The sequence below is a fragment of the Urocitellus parryii genome, chromosome 7, assembly GCF_045843805.1.
Source record: "Urocitellus parryii isolate mUroPar1 chromosome 7, mUroPar1.hap1, whole genome shotgun sequence".
Taxonomy (NCBI): Eukaryota; Metazoa; Chordata; class Mammalia; order Rodentia; family Sciuridae; genus Urocitellus; species Urocitellus parryii.
In genome coordinates this window covers 88,843,080-88,866,925 of record NC_135537.1, presented here as the reverse complement: position 1 = coordinate 88,866,925, position 23,846 = coordinate 88,843,080, and positions in this window count along the sequence as shown.

The following is a 23,846-nucleotide window of genomic DNA, read 5'->3' as shown; positions in this document are numbered from 1 at the left end:
TGGTGGACAAGGCTTAACCACACTCATGCCCACTGTGGCAACGAGGCCGCAACCCCCCAGGAAGTTGAGCTGGGCAGAGGTGCTCCCAGAACTGGAGCGACGTGCAGGGGGAGCAGGAAGGGCGGGGAACTGAATCCACGCACCCAGTGAAGCAAGTCTGTGTGCCTACTTAGTGGTTATAGTGATTAGTCTTTGTTGTGACTAATGTCAACATGAATAGTCCAAGACCTGGAAGTTAAACTGCGGCAGAGGAGGCAGGCGGACTTCACAGGGATTTATACACAACGAGGTACTTCTGGGGGAAAGTCTGGACAGACATTACTGGAGAAACATGAGATGACCAAGCTGCTTACAATGGCGGCATCACTTTCAAAGTGAACATTTTTAAAAAGTGTATTGAGCATTTTTGCACCTTAAAGTTCTATATCTACACATAATGAGAACAGTGAGACCGAGCTGATGCTTACATTAAATGCATGAGTTCATGTGCAGAGTTCAGTTAAAATGTGGGGGAGCAGGTACCCCTAGAGACTGGGGAGCTGGGCAAGAGCTATGGGGCGTCTGAGACTCCAGGTCACTGCTGCTCAACTCTGCTTGAAGACGGTGACCCCAAATTAATTTACTAAGCGGATGACACGTTCTCCAGCGGCCCTCAGTCTGAGCATCCACCAGGATGGCTGTTGCCACAGAGACAGCAGGTGGCCCAGAGCCCTCCCCCTCGGAACGCCCATGACGCGCCTGTTCATCAGGCACTGTGGCTTGATGTCAAGGGCCTGTGACGCTTCAGGACACGGCTTCATGGGTGCCTGTCGGCTGCCATTGTTCCAGCTCCTACAGCCACACAGCCACCCGGCGCTGCCCAAGATGGGCTTCGCTGACCTGCATGCCCTCCCCAGCTCCCGCGCACCCCACTTGCTTCCTGCCACCCAGCTGCTCGGGGTGGCTGCCTGCTTCCCACACTCCTTGTCAGCAGCAATGCTGGTGGGAGCAGATCCCAAACCAAGAACAAAGCCACTCTCAGGGAGCATCAGGGCACTACAACGACCCCAGGCTTCGTGAGGGAACAACACAGCCTCAGTCACACAGACGCACTAGTACAATGACATGGCACTTCCTGACACCAGCCTCCCTGAACCTAGGAGAACAGGTGAGTCGGCGAATGCTTCTTGAGTGCTTACTCTGCCAGGTGCTCTGTTAAGTGCTTCTCACACAGTGGCTTGTTAATGCCCAGAGAAGCAATCACACTGGAAAATTTTTCCTCAATTCATAGATGTGGCAGCAGAAGCACAGAGAGGTTAAGTTACCCACCTAAGATCACACAACATTAAAGGTAGATTCTGGATCTGAGTCCTCATTGTCCATTTAGTGAGTCTGCGATCTGAAGTGATGAGCCGCCTCCCCTGATGGAGAGCTGTGGATACTGACTAGTGCTGGACACATTGTTCCAAAACGCCTCCTTTTACTGAAACAGTGACCATCAGGTGCCTTTGTACAGTACCTTTGAGACCCTTGCTAGATGCAGGAGAGCTGGGTGACAACCCCACCGCTGCTAAATAAAAACACACTTAACGCTATCTTCACATGCTACCTCCTTCATCACAGGTTCCTCTAGTGTTGCAGAGCAAGGGCACTGGGAGAAGGTCCCTCCTCCTGGGGGTCAGAGCCACTGTACAGCAGAGCTGCTCTGGGATTTGGACCTCGGTCTCCTGATGCTTTACCCACACATTTATCATTGAAGGCAAGGAGGAGAAGTACAGAACACCTCTCCACAGAGCCCACCCCTGTGCCAACAGCCAACTACAAAGTGAAAGATCAGACGCCAACAGGCTCGTTTTCAGTGGTGCTGAAATGAGGGAAAGACGGGACCCTGTGAGACGAGAGCCATTAGTAGGCAGAACTCATCCCTGGCTCAGCAAGAACACAAAAAATCCTGTTAATGTTTAACACTTTACTGCATGTCCCAAATAAAAATGCCATGGTTCTTGGCAGAGAAACTTAAGGAACATTTAGGAAACTCTAGTGGTCTCCAAGACAGACACACAAGCCAAAGCACCTGTCAATCATGTGACGAGTCAGCATGGCCTCTGTGGCCCTGGAAAGGCCCTTTCTCGACACTGTCTCTATCAGCAAAACAGTTGGCATTGTGGCGTCCCTTCCAAAATTCACGTTGAAATTCAGTCTCCAGTGCCACAGCATCCAGAGGTGTGCCTTCAGCTTCGGGAGAGGGCAAGGTCCCGAGGGTCAGCACTGGTTAAGGGACCCCCGATGAAGGGAGCCATCTCTGCTGCTGTCTCTTCTGCCACATGGGAACACCTAGATGGCTTCACCTGTGAGAAATTCGACTTCACTAGACCCCAACCTGCAGTGCCTTGACCTTGAACTTGTTAATCCCAAGAACCATGAGAAATAAATTACTATTGTGTCTGAATTACCTAGTCTCAGGTTATTTTGTTAGCAGCACAAATTAATTATGAGATTAAAACATCAAAACAACCCTATAAAAGCAGGTGATATGTTTACTTTGCAGAGGTTCAGAAAGGCAAAGTTTTGCAAGGAGGAATCAGAAGTTGAACACTAATTCCTGCCTCTCAACATTGCTGATTCAGGCTGGGGGGGGGCCCAGAGGTAGAGGCTAGAATGTGTGGGGCCCTAGGTTTCATCTCCAGTACAATGAGAGGAAAAAAAGGCTAATAGTCCTCACAACTTATTTAAAATAATAATTAATGATTTTATTATTTAGTACAATTTATGAAGATTAATTAGAACATAATTAATATGCTGGTATTAATTTTTGCACGCACAGACAACTTTTGGTTTATGATCTGAGAGAACCTAAAGGCCAACATTTTGCCTGTGACCACCAGTGTACACACACAGCAAGGGTGTGAATGCACCCAAGGCTGCTGGCCACGGGCCAAGTGGAAAGGTCTACAGGGTGACGCCTTGGTGTAAAGATGGTGGACTGACCCAAGTGTCTCTGTCAGCTTTTTCATCACTGGGACCAAAGACCTGACAAGAACAATCAGAGGAGAAGAAGTTCATTTGGGGCTCAACAGAGGTCTCAGTCCATAGATGGCAGACTTCATAGCTATGGGCCCTAGACGAGGAAGAAGCAGAGAGCTCAACTGCCCAGAGTCACACCCCCAGGAGGGGGGTGACACCCACCTCCTCCAGGCACACCCCAGCTGCCTACAGCCACCACCCAGCTAATCCAGAGCAGTGGACTGACCCATCATTAGGTTTCACCTCTGCTGGCCCAGCACCATCCCTGGGCCAGGGCCTGTTTAAGTGCTTTGCACACACACTCATTTAATCCTCAACATGGTGGGTATTCTATTATCTCTATTTTTTTAATATTTTTTTTTGTTGAAGCTCAGAGAGCTTACATGACATTCCCCAGGTCACAAAGTTAGTAAATATCAGTGGTGTGATCTGAAGTTAGCAGTGTGGTTCCAAATGATAAGCTCATTGCTCAGGACTGTGTGACCTCCTGGTAAATACATATAACTCAAGTCATCATGCATAAGTGAGAGCTTTAGAAAACAGACCCCACGACACAGTGTGCAGGAGGCAGAGATGCAAGAGGCTTGTGTGACAGCGGTGTGCTAGTTCAGATTTGAGCAGCTGAGGAGGACAAGCCAGAGACAGGTGGCACAGATGCCCACGTCCTATAAAAATACAAGAGATGCATTTGATTCAAAGTTTTTCAATAGTCACAATAAGAAAGAGGTGAAATCAATACCTTCTTAAGCCAACATGTATACGATATCATTTTGACATGTAGTCAATATAAAAACTAATGGGAAAAGTTAAATTTTATATATATATATATATATATATATATATATATATATATATATATATGAGAGAGAGAGAGAGAGAGAGAGAGAGAGACTTGAAATCTGGCATGTAATTAATACCTATGGCACATCTCAATCTGGACTATCCACATTCCACACGCTCATCAGACACGTGCCACAGGACTGAGTGACAGGCAGGAGTGAACACTCTCAGCAGGAGGAAAAGCATGACGAGGGCATTCAGGTAAAAACCACCAAGCCCCACCACCATGGGCCTGGTGCACACAGACAGGAGCCCTGGGCTCCAGCTAAGGACAGAAGCAGCATCAAGAGGAGCAGCTGAAGGCTGGAACCACAGGTTTTGGGAGGAGCAAGGCTTTCACAGCTGGGCATCAGGGAGAAGATTCTGGAAAGAACTTTCGAACTGAGCACACCCCCTGGGAGTGTGATGGACTGGGGCGAAGGCTGGGTGTGGGCAGGTGGTGGTGGGAAGAGGTGGACGCAGTGATGCAGGGAAGCCAGACAACACCAGGATCCAGTCCTGGAAGTGACCCCAAAGAGAAGGAGGCCATTAGCCCACATACCTACCCAGTGCAGAGAGACGGAAGACCGGCGACAGCCAGGGTTCATCTCCCAGGGCTGGAGGCCCAGGGCTGCTGAAGAAGTGCCCGCAGAGAAGCAGAGGGGAGGTGTGGTGGGGGCAGGGAGGCTGGAAAGAGGTGTGGAGTTCTAAGATAAGCCAGAGGGCAGATGAGTGTGTGGCTGGATTTAATGAGGGAAGAAGCCACCACAGTCTCAGAATGGATTAAGACCGGGACACTTAGACTCGAAATGTTCCCTGGGAGTCGAAAAAACTGGAGAGAGAAAAATACTGCAGAAGAAGGGGGGGGGGAGATAAGGAAAATACTTTCACCAGGAAGCTCAGAGCTTTCTAGTTGAGCATTATTTTATTTACCAGGTTCAAAATGCACACCAAACCCCCTCTACTCTTGGATTACATGCTTCAAAATTAAGTTCCACATTAAAGATTTGAAAAGGAAATACAAGAAGCTAACACTGTTTCAATATAATTTCTCAAAATCGACTTTACTGATGACCACAAAACAGAAAGGAAATTTAACTATAATAATGTGATCTTGCAACTATCCACAAATTTGGTAGCCCAGAGATAAAACTGAACATCAAGTTCCTATATGTCAAAAATTAAAAATGCTACCAAAAACTTTTATCAAATGATCCAATACCAAATGTGCTAAGTATTTCTATGCTAAGTGGTAAGACATCTTAAGAAAAAATTGAAATAACAAGAAAAACAAATATCATTTTCATACTATCAGTGATAAAAACCCCACATAGAAATTTGATACGCAAATTTGTATAAAATTGGAAATTGTTTAAAGGCATTAAATATAGATGGACACAACACAATGCCTTTATTTTTATGTGGTGCTGAGGATCGAACCCAGGTCCCGCCCGTGCTAGGCGAGCGCTCTACCGCTGAGCCACAATCCCAGCGCCACATTACATGATTTTAAGCTGGAGTTTTTTATTCAAACCTTCTGTTTCGATTACTTTTTACAAATTCAAATCTGCTGATGGTGTGCATATTCCCAATAAATACAACAGCGTGAGATTCCATACCGGCAGGACACTTGCTAACATCTTTTATTCGTGTACGTGTTCTCCATGCAAAGCAATTATATTATTTCAAATATTTTAAAATGTTTTCTATTACTGCCTAACATAACTGCAGGTTACCTAACAAATCATCACATTCCTTTCACACTCTGTCTAAATCTATGAGAAAAAGATTTATTTGTGGTGGTGTGTACAGAAGTCAATAATAGCTTCCAAGTCATCTCAGCCTGGTTTACTTGCAACTGATTGCAGGCGTGAGAACACAGCTTCCTATCAAATGCAGGAGAAAGGTAGGCAGGCAGAGATTTGGTTTTTATTCTTGATCAGATCGTTGGCACTGGTTCCCAGTGTTACAAATTCTGGAGAAGGTAGCTGGAGCCAGCTGCTCCAGCTCTTCAAACCCTGTGGCCATCCCTGGAGTCCCTTGGAGGTCTACCATCACATGGGCGCTGCCCTCTCTGCAGCTCCTCACCTGCCGGTGAGGGCATGAAGGTACATGAGGGCACGAGGCTTCAGAGGGGTGCTAGAAATTAGGTACCTGTCACATTCTCCTATATTTACTGAAACGACAGTTGTTTAGGTACAACCTGTGATAGAAACTGGTGAATCTGAAAAGTAATGAATTTCTGTACATTAACTCCAGGTCACATCTTACGGATAGATGATGTCACATCTTCCCAGTACAAGCATTTGAGGAAAGAAAGGCTAGTTTTGCAGATTAATAAAGAAATATTACTTTGGAAACTGAAACAATGATCCAAAGCATAAGATGGTTTAATGTACCTAAAACGATTTGTTGACGTCGTCCTCAAGCAAATAAGCATTGATGGTGAGGCTACTGGAGCCACCTGCATCTATAATTCACATGGCATGAAATATTAACTGGAGCAAGCAAGGAACTGTTAATAGCTTATTATGTATTCCACCTCATTCTCATCTCACTTTTCACAGTGACGTTGACTGCTCAACAAAAACAACATCGGATCCCAACTTGACTGACATTCATCTCACAGAGAACAGTGGCACACTCAGGTTTATCATGGGGACTCAGGCCTTTAGACCATTATTGTTTTATGACTGAAAAATGAGTGACTTAAGACAAAAAGCTCAACATCCTTAAACTTCATTTCTATTCATTCTCTAATAAATACCATCTGCTGTGTACTTTAGGGATATAATACCCGTCAAAAACTCCATCATATTATGAGAACCGGCACCAAGTTGATCTGAAATGCATATTTGAACAGATGTGTTTAAATTACATCTCCGTCTATCCACATGCATAAATTCAGAGCAAGCGTGTGTTGATTTAAAATGCATAAAAAAGGGATTTGGAGATGCATCAAAAGTGAAAAGCATCTCAACGGATCAAGGCTCACATTACGAAAGGTCATTACTAAAAATGAAGTCTACATTTATTAAGGGTTGCACCAGGGGATGTTCATGGGAACTGACTTAATGTTTGCTGCACAAAATCAGCCACTGAAGCTATACTAATTTTTTACAACTCTTCATGTCAGACATTAAAACTGTCATGCATGAACAGAAAAAAATGGGGTAGCAGACATCAAAAGAGAAAATTACACAGCGTGTCTTCTGACTGACATTGGTTTATATGGTTCAGTCCTCCGTGTTTCAACCACATTTTTGCATTATCTCTCTCCTTTTTTTGCCTAACACTAACTCATTCAGAATGCAATATTGTTCAGAAATCATATTTTTAAGATATCCTTTCAAAAGTTAAAATTGATCAGATCCTTTTAAATCCACAAAGTGCATTAATGTTTAGCAAGAAACTAAACATACAAAAATATACAGATATAAAAGTATCCGACCTCTACCTGTCCTTTCTGTTCTATAAAGTGATCATTCCATGCTGGATTCTCTCAATGGCTGCCGATTCTCCTGAGGTTAACAGTATAAGAACAAGAAAACCAACTGCTGAGTGAAATTGGGGGTAGCCACGTCATCAACATGGAATAAGCTCATGCCACTTACATGAGACATGTATAAGCCCCTTCAGAAGACTCAGCTCTCAACTGAGAGGCTGAATGTGAGGATAAATGTACACTACTAATTCCTGAATATCCATTGCTAAATCATGCTATTACTACTGCTGGGTATACCAGATAATATTTTCTTTAATCATAGGTGAGAAAAGTAAGGGTTAAATATAAAACAAGGAAAAGCTCTTTAGATTGACCATATTTCAAATTCACCTTTATGGTACTGTGCTCTGTAAGGGCAGTTTGAGAAAAAAGGGATGGCCATGTCAAAAGAGTTTCAGATGTGTCCAACAAGGGGATCTCTGAAACGCAAGAAGAAAATCAACATTTGCAGAGCATATCTAGTCTCTTAAGATGTAGATTTATGCTCTACTTTTACTGATATTCAGAAATTTCTGTGAAGCTTGAATTAATTAACCAAGGAATTGTAGTAACACAGGAATATCACTGTAGAAATTTTTAATTAAAACCCTAAGTATCTTCTGGGTTTATGTGCTGTGCTGATTTTTCCCTTCCAGCCCCGGCCACTCCATGCTCTCTCTGTGCTGCTGGGTGCACAGGAGGCTGGACCCCACAGAGTGGGTCCCAGGGGCACCAGACCTTGCACAGCTCTGCCCACTGAACTTCCTTTCCCTTCTTCAGACCCCAGGCTTTCTGCCTGGGCCTCCACACATATAGCACTTTTTCTTACTGCTCTTCTGAGTCTATTTGACTGGACTAGCTTCTGCTCTATTCAGACCTCGATGAGCTTTCTTCTAGAACATCCTTGAATTTAAACTTTACTCTGTGCTTCTTTCAAGCAGCTAAACCCTCTGTATTTTCTAATGTTCTATCACAATTGCTTATTACTTGTTTTATTTCCCCCACTAAGACTCAAGTCCCTTGAGGACAGACCATGTCTGTCTCGCATGCCACACATTCCCAGGGTCCAGAGCTCAGTGTCTGGCACAGAAGAGGTGTTTCATACACAAGTAAGTCAATGGAAGACTTCAAAGTTCCTTTGTAAGGAAGAAAAATCAATTCCCATAAATAATATATACTGAGATGTGACTCTCAATTTTTTATCTGGGATAGTTGAAATTAAATATTAATGTAATACATTTCATATTTTAAGATAAATGTAAATTGCAATAATAAGCCTTCAAAGCAATTAATAAACTAAGGATGAACTATTGGAGAATGAACCAATTTGAACAAGGCCATTAACTAGAGCTGAACTGTCTAACACAATAGGAGCTAACTACACGAGGCTATCCAAATTAAAGTGAGCTGAAAACAAAGTTTATGTTTCAGTTCCTCAGTTGTCCTAGATACCTTTCAGGTGTCCAACAGCCAGTATACCATATTTGACAAAATCGACGTAGAATATTTCCATCCTTGTGCAAAGTTCTACTGGACGGCATTGTACAGGGAGTTAGCAACTGTAAGTGATAGAACTTAAAAACAAACCCTTAAATTTTCCTTTCCTCATTTTATAAAAGTGAAATACCCGATTACCATGAAGAGTGAATGAAATGATGCTCAAAAACACCTGCTCTTTGTCTAACACACAAGGGAGGATCAAATCAGCACCCTTCCTCTCCTCCCATAATGCAAAGGTACTCTGCTCAAACAACACATATCATGTGTTCCCCTCCTATTTATGTTCAGGGCTAAAACAGTGGTTTTCAGCTCATTCTGCAGGAAAGGGAAAGAGCTTGAAGGGCCCTGTAGAGACGTGGTGTCACAGGCCTCCTATTTCCTGACTCAACAAAAATAGCTTCAGATTTAATCCTTATATATGGAGCTTCCCCTTTAGATTTTTTCACCCATTAAAGAACTGTCAGTGAGGCAAAGCAAACAAACTTTAAAAATCCCCAAACCAACGTCCTGGAAGCTGTAACTTCAGGCAGGCGTTGTGAACCCAAGCAGAAAGGCCCAGCACCATCTGACTCCCCTGGCATCACCTCCTTCCCTACCATCCTTTAAATGTTCTACATGCACTGAGTTCAGGACACTGGAACAAACATCAGCAATCAATTCAAAAACAAGCAATTATTTTGAGTGGTTTTACTTGGCTTTGACGATTTGATGAATTGACTAATTTCACTAATACTGCTAAGTTGCTATTTGTAAAGTCAATGTCGAAATGGAAATGAGTAAAATTTGCCTGTTCAAACAGTTTTCATGGAACAACTACAGAGAAGATTTTCAAAGCAGTTGAAACAACACTAATTCATTACAATCTGAAGGGGAATCTGCTATGATGTGCTACAACTGATGGTGGCTAAAAAATACATGAAACACAAAAAGGTTTAGATGAACGAATTACAAAGTTTGTGAAATATAAGCCTTTGTATTATTCCTCAGCAGGTATTTTGTAAAATATTCAAATATCATATATTATTACGTCGAAAGTACATTTCATTCTCAGAATAACTTTCATCAGTTCTGTGAACTTTTGTTAAAAAAAAAAAAAGACTATCTTAACTCATCCCGCTACACAGTAGTTTGATGATTTAGTACTAGTACACTTTATGGGACTTTTTTTTTTTTTTTTGCTCATGACCAAGACTGAATTTTTTCCTCAGATGGAGAACTGCCTAAAACCATTATTAAGAATCACTTGTAAGTTAGTTTTTGCTACAGACTTAATAATGTTTCTTAAGAAATTCAACCTAAAATAAATTTTGCATTCATGCTAAATGTATATTACAGTAAAGTCATTTTAACAACTAGTGTTAAATTCTCAAGCGATATCAAGATTCATTATACATTTACAATGACAACAAAGTAAAATGTATTCTCCATTCCCACAAAAAATTGTAGCAGATATTTTCTGAGCTCACTTATAGCATATTTCAGATCTCAATGCAAATGCAAAGGAAATGTCCATATTTAAAAATCCATTGAACTGTACCACTGAGAGAAGCTTACATCTATTTTCAATTGAAAGTGACTGATCTAATGTAGAACAAATAGAAGAATCTAGTAGAATTCTATAAATGCCTTTCAGTTGATAAATATGCTTAGTTCAAATAATGATATGCTTTGATCACAAATTGATACTAACATCTGGCAGCATGCATCTGTGTTAAGAGACATTTTCAAAGGTGAAATACATAAAACCTCATTATTTATCAGCACTGAAAAATCAATATTAACAACTGATTTTGCTGATAGGGAATATTAAACTTTTAACTGCATTGAGTAATATGTTATCCCAAACAAAGCAATCCCATTCTTAATAGCAGACCTATATTTTAAAAGATCATATTAATATTTTCAATTTTATCAATACAAATGTGTTTTCCTTCTTTAAAATATATATGTATAAATACATACATATACTGATGGGTTTGTGTGTTTAAAAAAAAGTATGTGTTCAATTTTGTTTTTTTACCAAAAAGCCTGCTGATTCCTAGACTAGATGCTTATCTAATGATCCTAATTAGCTTGAAATTCATGTAAAACCTTCCTTCAAACATGAATTATGCTCAAAACAAACTACGTAGATGCTGAATAATGTTCTAAACAGTAACGAGACATCACTGTGCAGGAGATTCCCACAGGGCACTGAGCTGGATGTGTCTTATTTTCATGACAGTCATGATTTATTCTGAATAATTCTATAAACAAAAGCTGAGTGGGTTTTAAACCATCCCAGTCTTCAACCTCAGATTCGGACTCTTGCTTACTGAAAAACTAACTCTTGAAGCCATGTTTAATTATACTTTGCCATGACTACTTGAGATTGCTTTAGATAGAGAGATACTAAAATAAAATCCATACAGAATCTCAATCTCAATATCCACAAACATTAACAGAATAAATATTTTGATATGAAAAATTCTTCAAATGCCATTTCAATTTTGTTCTATTTCATTATAATAAGCCTGGTAAAGACAGTTTCTCCTCATACGTGATGTGTAATAATCTACTGTTCTGTAAACTTTGTAAATTAAAACATTTTTTTGAATTAATTGAGTTTATAATTTACAAATAAGATTCCTAAAATGAATTTTCGTAACCTTGTAGCCTTTTTTTTAGATAGGGAAAATGTCATATTTGACTTCTACAATTGTATTTAAGAAGTCAAACCAAGAGTGGTTATTTTTTAAAATACAAGCAACAAAAATAATTTGCTAAGATCAGGTTACTTTTTTCTTTGCACTTACCAGCTCGTCTGTGAGCTGCCTTAGTTGGCTACTTACTTAAACTTAGCACGTGTAATTCCAAACATGGCGTTTTATTTTATAAATATTTTTTATTGAAAAGACTTGAAGGATGTTAAAGTCTCCTGTGATAAGACATCAAAGGCTCAAAGGTAAGACTGGAGCTCTCAAGAGTGACGATGACAAAGCCAACACGAGGCTACAGAAGATGACATTGTCTCCACAGCCCAGAGGACAGAGACCACCTGGCAGCCCCAGAACTCCGTCTCACCTTCAGAACCCAGCGTGGTTTGGCTTAATTTTCTGTAACTTCTTTCCAGATTCTGAAGACACATCTGCTGAGGAGTCTTGTTTGAGCAGCCGTGCTCTGGATCCCAGGCTTCTAGAACCCGAGCTGGGCTCAGTCCTTGTTCCGTCTCCTCTCTTGCCTTGCAAGTCCCCTCATGATTCCAAGCGTTCTGTCCTTGCACTGAAGGAGCACATCAACCCAGCTTGTCTTGTGGCTCCTCAAACCCTTTCTCTGGCTGGTTCCAGACATTTTCTGTTCCAAATTTCTACAGGAACAGGCTATAGCTGCTGCTTTTTCTTCCTCACTTTTAATTTTCTGGTAAGCACTCTATACCCTGGCTCCCGCCCCATCGTGCTGATAAAATCCAGATCTCATTCCTGGCAAATCCGCAGATGCTCCTTCCTGACCTCCTGACCTACCCTTGACACCACTGAACATGCACTGCAGCCGCCATTTCACAAATGCACCGAGCCTTGCTGCCGGCCTTGCGCCACCATCTGCAAGTGCAGTGAGGTGGGACACAGGCGGCAGGGCCTGACCCACGAGGCAGGTAGGGAAGGAACCCAAGAAAGTGACACACCAGGGCCTCCTCTTGCAGCACTCCTTCCCTAGCTTGGCTTTCGGGCTGACTTGAAAACTACTCCCAGTGTTTCCTTCCTGAGGTTCTCTAAACCTCACAAAGTCTCTCCTCCACGTCCAATGGCCCCTTCTCTCTCTCAAAGTTTTTTGGGTACCTTTTTTCCAATGATATCAATGGTTTCTGTTCACCCGTGTTAGGAAACCTGGTTGATTTTAACTCATCTGTTCTGTTCTTTATAACTAGTCAAGCATTAGCTTAAAAAGAAACCCTTGGACTTGTCGGCAGAGCTTGCTGTCCTCCCTATTTCCGCGGCCAGCTTGGAGCTCATCCGCAGACCCAGCTCACTTCTCAATGCCTCAGTGTGCCGAAAACATGGTCGCTGATTCACTCACTGCCCCAACACACAGGCGGGGCTTCTGAGCCCTTCAAGATCTGGGTCCATCACAATTCACCAGCCTGGCCTTCCACAACTTCCCAACTATACTCTCTTCAGAAACCCAACTAGGTTCCAGAGTGGCAAACTAATGCGCCCTGATGATCATGCTGCAATTGGCATTGGGGACACCCTCACTGGAGGCACCTCTCCTATCCAGCCAAATGCAAAAGGCAGAAACTCTTAGGAGATGATCTTCAATGGAAACCATTTGTAAACATTTATTAAGTGACTACTATAGACCTGGCATTATTTAAATGTTTGGAATAGTTTTTAAAAATCACTTAATTTTTACAACAAATTGATGAAGACCGATGTAATCAGAGCCATTTAGGAGACCAGAGAACTGAATGGCTAAATAATTTGTTAAGCAAAACTGGACAGAGCCCCCAGCCCACTTCTGAGCTTCTGGGGAGTAAAGAAATGAAATGGAACACCTAAGCCTTCTTACCTGCAGCTCTCTCCAAAACTCAGGCCAAGCCCACAGGCACCATCCCATCCTGCACAGAAACCAAGAACCACAACTTCCCAACTATACTCCCAGCTACTGACAGGCGCAAAATGGGCTGGGAGATTCTGAGTCTGAGACGAAGTTGGGCTGAGCCAGGTCCACAGGTTGTCACCACAAGAACAGCACCAGGAAGGCATGAAGGAGGGGCTGAGGGGACAGGGCTGGCAGGAACCTCCACAGCAAGATGGCACCTCTCCAAATGGTCCCAGCGCATGGGCCCTGGCATGTCCACCCAACTCCAATCTGGGTAACGCTACACAGGGGTCTTGGGAGTGCTACCAAGGTCCCAGGTCAGGGGACATCTTAAGACAACCATATTAACCCCATGTACTTCCTCCCACTGCTGGCTGGGGGAGTCAGAGATGGGCTCCGCTGGCCTGGAGGGAAGCCAGCCTCCAGATGTAAACCAGCAGGGGGCCACGCGGAAGGCACCCAGGGCTCCTCCAGGAGCTAAGGATGTTCCCAGCCAGCCCACCGGCAGGAAAAGGCCACAAAACTGTCATGATATGAATTCTGTCAATTCCCAGAGGACAGAGTCACCATCTGCAAGTGCAGTGAGGTGGGACAGAGGTGGCAGAGCCTGACCCAGTGCTGTGAGGTGGGACAGAGGTGGCAGGGCCCCATCCAGACCAATACCTTCACTCCAGAGCCAGGAGACCCAGAGGAGAGGAACCCGCTGGTACTAGCCAGACTTCCATCCACACAGGCGGAGATGACGTGTGGGTACTATCCTAAGCGCCTCAATTTGAGGCAAGAAATAACAAACATGCAGAGCATGAAATGGGGCAACTCCTCCTGAACCCTGGCTTTCAGTGACAGGGGACAGGCAGAGTGAGATTCTATGGGCTCTTTCCCCCACCCATCAGGGCAAGGGGATGACTTTTCAAAGTGCTCCCTTTTAAACTTTTTGAAAAAATTTCCCATATGCACACTTTGTTTCCCCTCTGGGGCTGGGGATTGAGCCCAGGGTGCTTTACTGCTGAGCCTCAAGGGCCCTCCCTTCTCTTTTTTTTTTCTAAGCTGTAGTTGGACACAACACCTTTATTTTATTTATTTATTTTTATGTGGTGCTGAGGATTGAACCCAGGACCTCGCACGAGCTAGGTGAGCGCTCTACCACTGAGCCACAGCCCCATCCTTTCTCATTTTTGAGACAAGTTCTTGCTAAGTGGCTGAGGCTGGCCGTAGTCTTCTGCCTCAGTGTCGGAAGTGCTTGGATCATAGGGGTACTCTAAAACGTGGGGTTGACGCTGCCACGTTACCTAAAAGTTGGGGAGACTGACCCCGTGTCACCACCTCATTCTTGAGAGCGAGTGTGCCCTGGACTCCCACTGCCTGCTTTCACTCTTACAGCATCTCTCTCTTCTGTTCACGTTCATTCTAAGAGTGATTCACATTCAAACCAGAAAAAGAACAATGAGGGGCTGGGGCTCAGTGGCAGAGTGCTTGCCGAGCATGCGTGAGGCACCGAGTTCAATCCCCGGCACCACATAAAAATACACAAGTAAAATAAAGGTATTGTGTCCATCTACAACTAAAAAAAAAAAAAAGAAAAAGAAAAATGAGCTTGAAGCCTCTAGTGAAATGCTGGATATAAGAAGCAAAAAGAGAAACAGGGCCAATCTCATTATCTCCACATTTTAAGTCTTGATCACTTAAAAGCGGAAGAACAATGAAGAGAAATCACAGGGCCCTACTATGTGCATCTCCCTCTTCTCAGGCAAGCTGAATCTGCAGTGTCATCCAGTTACAGCCTAGCAGGCACCTGCCACTAGCTATGTGACTCAGAGCCACTGTAAGTCTCCGTTTTTGAAAGTGCAAATCGAGGACAATACCCAGCCAGTAGATGGGACTTCACCCCCATAAAGTCCATGCATCAAAACCCTAACCCCCAACACATGGCTCGCAGCCCGAGGTTGACAGGGGTCGTAGGGGCGGAACCTGGCCCCCAGCACTGGCACCCTAACAAGGAAAGGGAGACGCCAGAGAGATCGCTTCCTGCGCCACAGCGGAGGACAGGCCAAGGGAGGACACAGCAGGAAGGCGGCCAGTGCAGGTCAGAAGGGCTCTAGCCAGAGACAGAACCGGCCCCTGCCCTGACCTGGGACTCCAGCCCCCAGAGCCCTCAGGCAACAAGCCTCCATGGGCGCCCTGGGTGGCTGCAGTCTGGTGGCCTGCGCAGACCGGCCAACCCAGCTGAGCGCTAAAGATGAGTCCCCGTCACTGGCCCGGAGCAGACTCTGACCTGGGGCGCGCAGCACTGCTGGGATCCTAGGAGGCAAGTCAGACTTGGGGAGAGCGAACCAACGGGAAGCCCTTCCAGCAGTCCAGAAGGACGTACAGACCCAGGGCTGTCTGCACCCTTTGCCCCAAGGTCCCGCCACTGGCCTCCTGCAGATGCCCTGGCACCCGGCCACCGGATCTCCCCTCTGCCCAGAGGGCCTTCCCCATTCCTCCTCCACACCCCCAGCCCCCGGGGGCCCCCGGATGCCTTCCCGGCTCCTGTGTTCTCCACCCTACTTCTCCCCTCTGGTCGAACTCAGCAGGGGTGGCCCAGACAGTTCCACCTCAGAGTCCTGGCCAGGGCCTCCTGCGGACTGTGTGCCCTGTCCCTGACTGTTTTCCAGAACCAGGCTGACCATCAATCTCCCGCTCTGTCCCACCACCTCTCATCTCCCTGCCATCAGCACGTGCCTCGGTGTGCTGAAGGGAGGGGGACAAGGTCCCAGGCAGGGAGGAGGAGAAGCTGGCCAGCGTGTCCTGTGACCGCGTCCTGTGACCTCAGGTTGATGAGCAGGGCACCTGAGGTGGCCTCGCTGGGAGGCCCCGTTTGGCAGCCGAGGACAGGTTAGGCCGTCAGCACGGAAACTGGGGGGAACTGACCCTATGGTGGCCGATGGCACGCTGCAGAGGGACAAAGGAGAGTGGAGCAGCTAGCCGCAGAGAGGGCTCAACAGAGACCCACTGCCATGTTCTCTGGTGATGTTCAAGCCAGATGCGAAGAGTGAGGTTGCTGGAGGAGCCCGGTGGGGTCAGGAGGAAGGACGCTGGGCTGCCGTCGGGGCCATGACCACAACAGGACCCCAGGTGCAGGCTGGGCAGAAGTCCAAGACCAGAGAACGGGGAGAGGCCCAGAGATGGCAGCACGTGGGGTAGGCTCACTGAGGAGTCTCCGGGCACCTCGAGCTGAGCCGCGAGTCACCACTGTGACCAGCAAAATGACGCATACACTCACGTCCAATAACAGATCGAGATGACCAGATGACCCGAGTGTCCTCTGATAACATCCCAACTGGCACGGCACAGGTGTCTGGTTCCACACGCAGGCTGTCTCCATCTTCCTCCCCAGGGAATTCCTGGAACGTGCTCACGCAGTTGGCCTGCTCTCATGGGAACAGTCAAACACTGACCGACCGTGACTCGACAGCAGGCCGAGTGCGGTAAGACACCAGGCAAAGATGCAATAACAACCCTACAGTCACTGGGTAAAAGTTACCCAAGTGGGGAATTCTAGAACAAAGGTGAGCCTCGGAGTTTGCTTCACCTAATTCTCTCATTCCAAAGGTGGGACTCGGGATGGGGTTGTAGCTCAGTGGAAGAACACTTGGCTGGCATGTGTGAGGCACTGGATTCAATTCTCAGCACCACATTTAATAAATACAATAAAAATAAAGGTCCATCAACAACTAAAAAATATTTTTTAAAAAAGATGGGATTCAAGTGGAAGACAGAGTCATTTCTCCAATTCATCAATAAAACCTATTTCTTGCCTTCCAAATGTCTTCATGACCTATTTCAGTTGAACTCCACAAAATGACCAAAATTGATAAGGATATGCAGTGAATTTACAGTGAACCTAGAAAACAAATCGCAAATATGCTCTATGCCAGTTCTATATCATCTGCCATCAGTATATTACTTGCCCCAATATGACACATAGTTAATTAATTTTAACTTGCTTCTATGGGCTCTACCTTGAAAAAAATAAACATTAAAAAACACCCTCTTTCTATGATAGTTACAAAATGAAACAACCCACGTATTTGAGGACAATGCAAAGACAGGAAGTAAACTCAACAAAACATCACACAACCTATAAAGAATGGTCTGATTCTATGGGATAATACTGGGTCATAGAAATGATGAGGAATGAATACGAATTAATAGGGATTCAGGTGTGAGTTCAGAGAACAACATAAACAGATGAAACTTAATATTCACTGTATTCTTTCTTCTCTAGAATCTAAGCCAACAGAAATGCAAGCAGAGGAAGAGCCTGCTGTCAGGCAGTGCGGGAGGCAGCGGTTTGTCGGGGCGCCCTTCTCTGCAGTTAGAAACAGCGACGGGGACTTGTAACACCCCTCTAGGGCTCGGGTCCAAGGGAATGGCTGAGCACCCAACTACTCCAAGAACACTCTGGGAGGGTCAGCGCCATGGCCTGGAGAAGCAGCAGTCTGAATTCTGCCTTTGGTCACTTCATTTCATCGCTCATTACCTTCCCATCACCAAACAAATAAACAAACCAAAATCCAAGTGTGGAAAGAGAAGCCAGAACGGATGGCAGAAAATTCTAGATGAAGACAAATGGATCTTTCCCAACCTGTGCTGATGCGGAAGAAAGATCCTCCGATTTGCTTGGTTGGCCGAGGCTCGGGCCACGGGTCACCTCCCCCCACTCGTCTTTCTTTTCAAACTTCTCTTTGGTTTTCAAACTATGAAAATGGGCTAAGAGAGTACCTTTACCAGTGTCATCAACAGCCAGACACGTTTTTAATTAACTACTCTTACCCACCTACTTTTGTACATGGTTTTGTTTTTTCTTAAAGGTTATATCTGTTCTAGCTATTTTTTCTTATTTTTATTGTACTGAAGTAAGTTTTAAAGAATGAAAAGATGGATGAATATCCCTTCCTTTCTTCTTCTAGAACTTTCAGCGCATCCCTTCTTTTGCCATTTGGAAACATGTACAACTGACCACATGAGACAAGTGTCCACCCCAACCCTGGGTATCTGTCCTCACCAGCAATGAAAGGCATCTTTTTTCCAGGTAGTACTTGGATAACGTAAGACCAGGTTTTCTACCACTCAGTACTTGATGAAGACGTCAACAGATGCGGAAGAATACGAGGTCTCTGGTCCCATCTGACTCTGTTCTTGATTTAGCCCGGCTCTGAACACACTGTGTGCTTGGACTTTTTCCTGCACATGACCCGGCACCTCACCTGCAGCAAGGAAAAGGGAACAGCTCCCCCAGGGCCAGGACACGTGTGCTGTGAAGGGGTGGCAGGAGGAACTGTTTTGAGTCTCAGGAACGGCCAGCTGTGACCCTGCATGCAGACATGTCAGCACTCCACATGGCTCAGTCCTGTAACTGATAGCACCTGGCCTCTCCGACTGGCTTCTAGAGAGCCTGGGTGACACACACTCCCGTCTAACGGTGTTTGGGACTGGAGGCCTGGGGCTGGGATAACTACCTTGACATTGGAATCTGCCTACAATAATCGTGTCCTCTGGTTTCTTCAACTGCACTTTTTAAACTCCTACACCTCACATGTGTCTCTGTAAACTGCTTTGATTCCAGAGTGCAGAAAAACAAATTCTGTTAATACATCACGATCACACAGGCCCATGTCACCTACCAAACTGCTCTGTACCCTGTCTCAGGAAAGAAACTGCTAATGCTTGGTTGTTTTTTTTAATTGACTCATCGCTAAAGCGAATCTTCATTTCATAACAGTGATGTGAAACGCAGCAGATATCAACTAAGAGAAGCTGTATTTCTTCTTTTCTTGGTTAAAATATAACTGCCAAGCCTTACTATTTTATCATATCTTCACCTATTTACTTAAAAATTAATAAGAAAGGAAATGCCACCTATTAAAATTCAACGCCAAGCCGAGGCTCCCCGAGACACAGAGCCAGGTCCCAACAGGAGAGCCTAGAGTCACAGTCACCTGGGCCCCCTCCCCATGAGGTTCCACTCTGTACTGCATTCATCTTCAGACCAGGCACCCCCTCATCTGACTGACACACCCACACCCACACCCACACAGGGGCTTTAACTCAGGGCAAAAATGTATCCCAGGGGGCGACAACTTCCATTTGTTTGTGTATATATTTTTTTTAAATAAAAAACTGCTACTATTGATGTCAAAGGCTAATGGTAGAAAAAAATGAATAAATTAGGAGTAGAGAAATATTTACCTCCAAACATTATAAGAAAAAAAGAATGTGAAACAAACTGCTCTTCCCCTGTATTTTTCCTCATGCCTCCACCCTGAGATCACTCTTCCCACCGGTGTTAACCCAGGGATCTAGTCAACAGGCAGAGAGTGATTAATGCTGATATGATGCCATTCCTGCTCTGCCCTCGCCCAGAACACGCTGGACAGACATGAGTTTCTGTGAACCATGAAGTGTAAGGGTATGGACGAGGATTACGAAACAGAAAACAATGATGCCTTTCTCATGAAACCTCAGCGACAAGGAACGGCTAGAACTGAGCAGCAATCGCTCGAGCACCAGGCACCAGCGCTTCCCACAGGCCCCCGAGATGACCAGGCAGGGCCTGCGTGGTGTGCAGAACCTGAGGTCTGAACACAGCAAAAGGCACCGGGGCCGCAGGGCCAGGCCCTGGAGTCTGCAGGGACACCAGGAGGGAGATCTTGACCTGAGGGGTCACGCCCGCCCTGTGCACACACACAACAGCAGCTGGGCTTACTGGTAACGGCTTAGAGCTCGGCCAGCTGACCCAAGCCAGCATCAGGTCTGAGCATGAGTCAAGTTCTTGACAACCTGAATCAACAGTGTGGGTGCAGCCAACCCGCCACTGAGCTGAGTTCCCACCACAATCTATTGTTAGAATTAACTGAAACTGATGACATCTCTCAGGACTCTGGGCAGCAGCCAGTCCATGAGACTCTTAAAGATAATTCACCCCCTGCAAATAATGCTCAAAATTAACTCTGTAACTAGGCATGAACCTGTAGAACAACATGGAATAAACACTATTTATTTGTATTTATTTTTAAGCTAACAGTAGGATGAGATAATGTTTAACACTATTTGAAGATCAAAGAGCTAATGCTGATTTTATGTGTAAGTAAATTTCACACAGCAAGGAGGAAGCAGCGTTGGTAATCATTACCCTTCCACAGCCTGGCAGCTTGTCTAAAGAGTGCTGGTGCATCTATCAGAAGCACATACAATTTCTGCCCAGGGACCACAACTGATGAAATTTCTTTCTAAACAAAATGTCTTCCTGTATGAGTCCTTTTTCTGTTGCTATAACAAAATAACTGAAGCTGACTACTTTATAAAGACAAGACTAGTTTATTTGGCTCATGACTTTGGGAGCTGGAGGGTCAAAACAGCATGACATCAGCTTCTTAGCAATGGATACCTGGTTGTCTCACCATAGGCAAAGAAGCAGAAAGAGAACTGGCTGTGTGCAGAAAGGAGTAGTCACATGGAGAGACAGGAAGCAAGGGAGATTCAGAGGCCAGAGTTGCTGTTCTCTTCTGAGGATACTGATGCCAAAGGCCCTCTGCTGGGCTCTACTTCCTAAAGGTCCCTTCACCTTGACACCACCACCCTGGAGGCCAAGCTTCCAGCATGTGAGCGTTTGGGGACACTAAACCATACACAAACAGCATCTGCACACTGGCCACCAGAGTCCCTTCCCTGTCATTTTGTTACTTCTTTTGCTTTAGGCCCCCAAAGACCCCGGTCAGACACAAATTACACTTAAGAAAGATAATGTTCCAGGTATTCTCACCAACAAAACTGTAATGGAAATGACGTTATATGAGATGAGCCACCAGGGACCAGGACTGCAGGTGACCCAGGAAAGCGACGTTCACAAGAGGACAGACTGGCATGTCAAGAGGGCTCCAACTACTGGGGGTGACTTACAGTGCGGGGCTACGTCTGGTGACCAAAGGAAGGAGGGCTGCAGAACGGTGATAAGACTCTGGTCTTGAAAACAAAGACCCCGACTGCTGACATCATTCCAACACACCCTGGTGGACATTCATGAGCGCACAGCTGTTCCAGGCACCTCACTCGCCCATCCTCGGGAAATTCCACCTGCTCCCTAACAGCACACATTAGAAAACAAAACAGGAAAATGCTCTTGCTGGTTTTTTTCCTCCATACTGTTTCATGCATCTTGGAGTAAATGGTCCCCGAGTGTCGGATTCCACCAAATCTGCACCAGATTCCCATCTTCTAGGTGTTGATGGTGCCGTGATCCAGGTGGAGTGCACCAAGGTAGGCCAAGTCAGGAAATTTGATCAAGATTACAAATTTAAACCAGCTCATCTGACCCTAGGCCTGTGCTCCATTCCTGCATCACCACCATTCTGACTGAAATTACTACCACAAGAAGCCATGCTTGGGAGAACGTTCCAATGGTACTTCACTTTTCCCAGGTGTCTGGGCTCAAAGGATGATGCCTTCAGCATTTTTCCTTTGGTTTTCATTTTTATTTAGATAATAGCATCTATAACTCTGTTAGAGACCCCTTCTGTCAAAAACAGCCAAAAAAAAAAAAGCCACTGAAGATACAGGCTCTTGTCAGTAAAACCAACCAACTTCCATACTTCCACTGACATTCTGAGTGAACAGACCCGGCCATAAACGTGAAAGGGAGGGGAAAAGTCCATGTCTCTGCGTTTCAGGTGGAAATGAAATCAGACAGTGCATGCCTTCTAAGCTTCTCCTCCCTGGACATGCTTGTGACCGTGCAAGGTAAACTGGCCAAACCTATCTTACCTTCAAGCCCCCACTCTCTTTAGAAGAAGAAAAGAAAATTCCTCAGACTTCTAACTACATCATTTAAAATACTGGTGTTAGAGAAGCATTTTTCCTCTGGAGATAAAGTATGTAGTGGGTAACGTGTATTTTATTGTTTGGGGTGTGGAAGGGAGACCATAACCACTGTGCAGATAGAACTGTCAGGGGGTGGGGGGAAGCAAAAAGGTAAAAAACTAAGCAGGAAGAGACTTTTAGGATTATTTCCTCAATGCTAGCAGAAACGAATTAAATGGCCATGTTGCTATTTAGCATCTCCTAGTGGCCTTCTGGTACATGAAGCATTATGAAGCATGAGTTTAACTAGGCTCCATTTCGTCTACCAGAATTTGGATAATGTTTCCTATGTACATCCAATTAATTGAGTAGGAAGGCTTTTTTTTTTAAGGAAAAACAAAAAAATCACTGCAAGGCAGAGTACGAGCCCGTGTATTGAATCACCCACACCAGCACACCCACAGGCTGTGTGACAGCTGAGTGACCCTCAGAGCTTGTGGCAATAGTATCATTCACATCTCCTACACCTACACCACTAATATCTGTGCTACGTAGCCTCAAGACTGTCTTTTAATGCAAAATGAAATCCTGCCAGGAACTCGACATCTACACCCAGCACCTGGCCCAGCAGCAGAAAGAGTGCAACAGGGAAGCTCATTAGGGTCATGTGCTGGGTGTACAGTATTGGAACAAACAGGCACCTGTAGAAACCTTCTCTCTTAAGACACAGAAAGAAAAGGGACAGTTCATGGACTACGAAAGTAGACACCAACTAATTAAAACAAAACAAAACATAACAAAAAACCCACCCTAACAAACAAGGAGCACGACAGGGGAGAGGGCAAGGGAAGTGGGCCATTTGCCACTGAAAAGCACACCTTCTTCACATGACATCTCTGCACTTGAGCAGCTGCAGAGGATTGCAGACCACCGACCTGCCCTCCCTCAAAACCCAAAAGTACTGATTAGAAACAAAAGTTTGTCGTGATCTGAATAAGTTCATTTTACCAAAAGCACCCAACGAGGACATCCCACCTGTACGGGAGCAGACCATCTGTGTGCCAGCGATGCCAGCCCCTCAGAGGAGGCTGAGGCAAGCTCGAGAGCAGCTGGGCAACCTACTGAGGCCGTCTCCAAATACAAAGGGATGGGGATGCAGCTCTGTGGTGTGGCCTAGCATGTGCGAGGCCCTGGGTTAAGCCCCAGTCCAGGAAAAGAAAAAAAAAGCATAAGCAATCCTTCCATTTTACATCAAATATAACTTTCAGTATATAGACAGGAGCAAATCCAAGACTTAATAAAAGGCAATTTCATTTTTATAAAACTACATTCTACTAAGGCGACATGAAGAAAACAGAAATCAACAAAAATTATAACATTACATGTTCATGTTTTAAACCACTTAATGAATTTTGGTTTTAGCACTTTGTTTCAGGAAAATTAGCAGGCAACTGCTTCATTTGGAATCAATTTTCCTTTATTTTTCTCAGCAGTTCTTTCATAAAAAAGAAAAAGAAACTACCTGCAAATACACCAGTGTAGAGTGCACAGCCTAACTGCAGGCACTTGACTGAACTATTAGGTGTATTCCCCTGGCTTGATATCATTTTCTGGAAACAGTCTT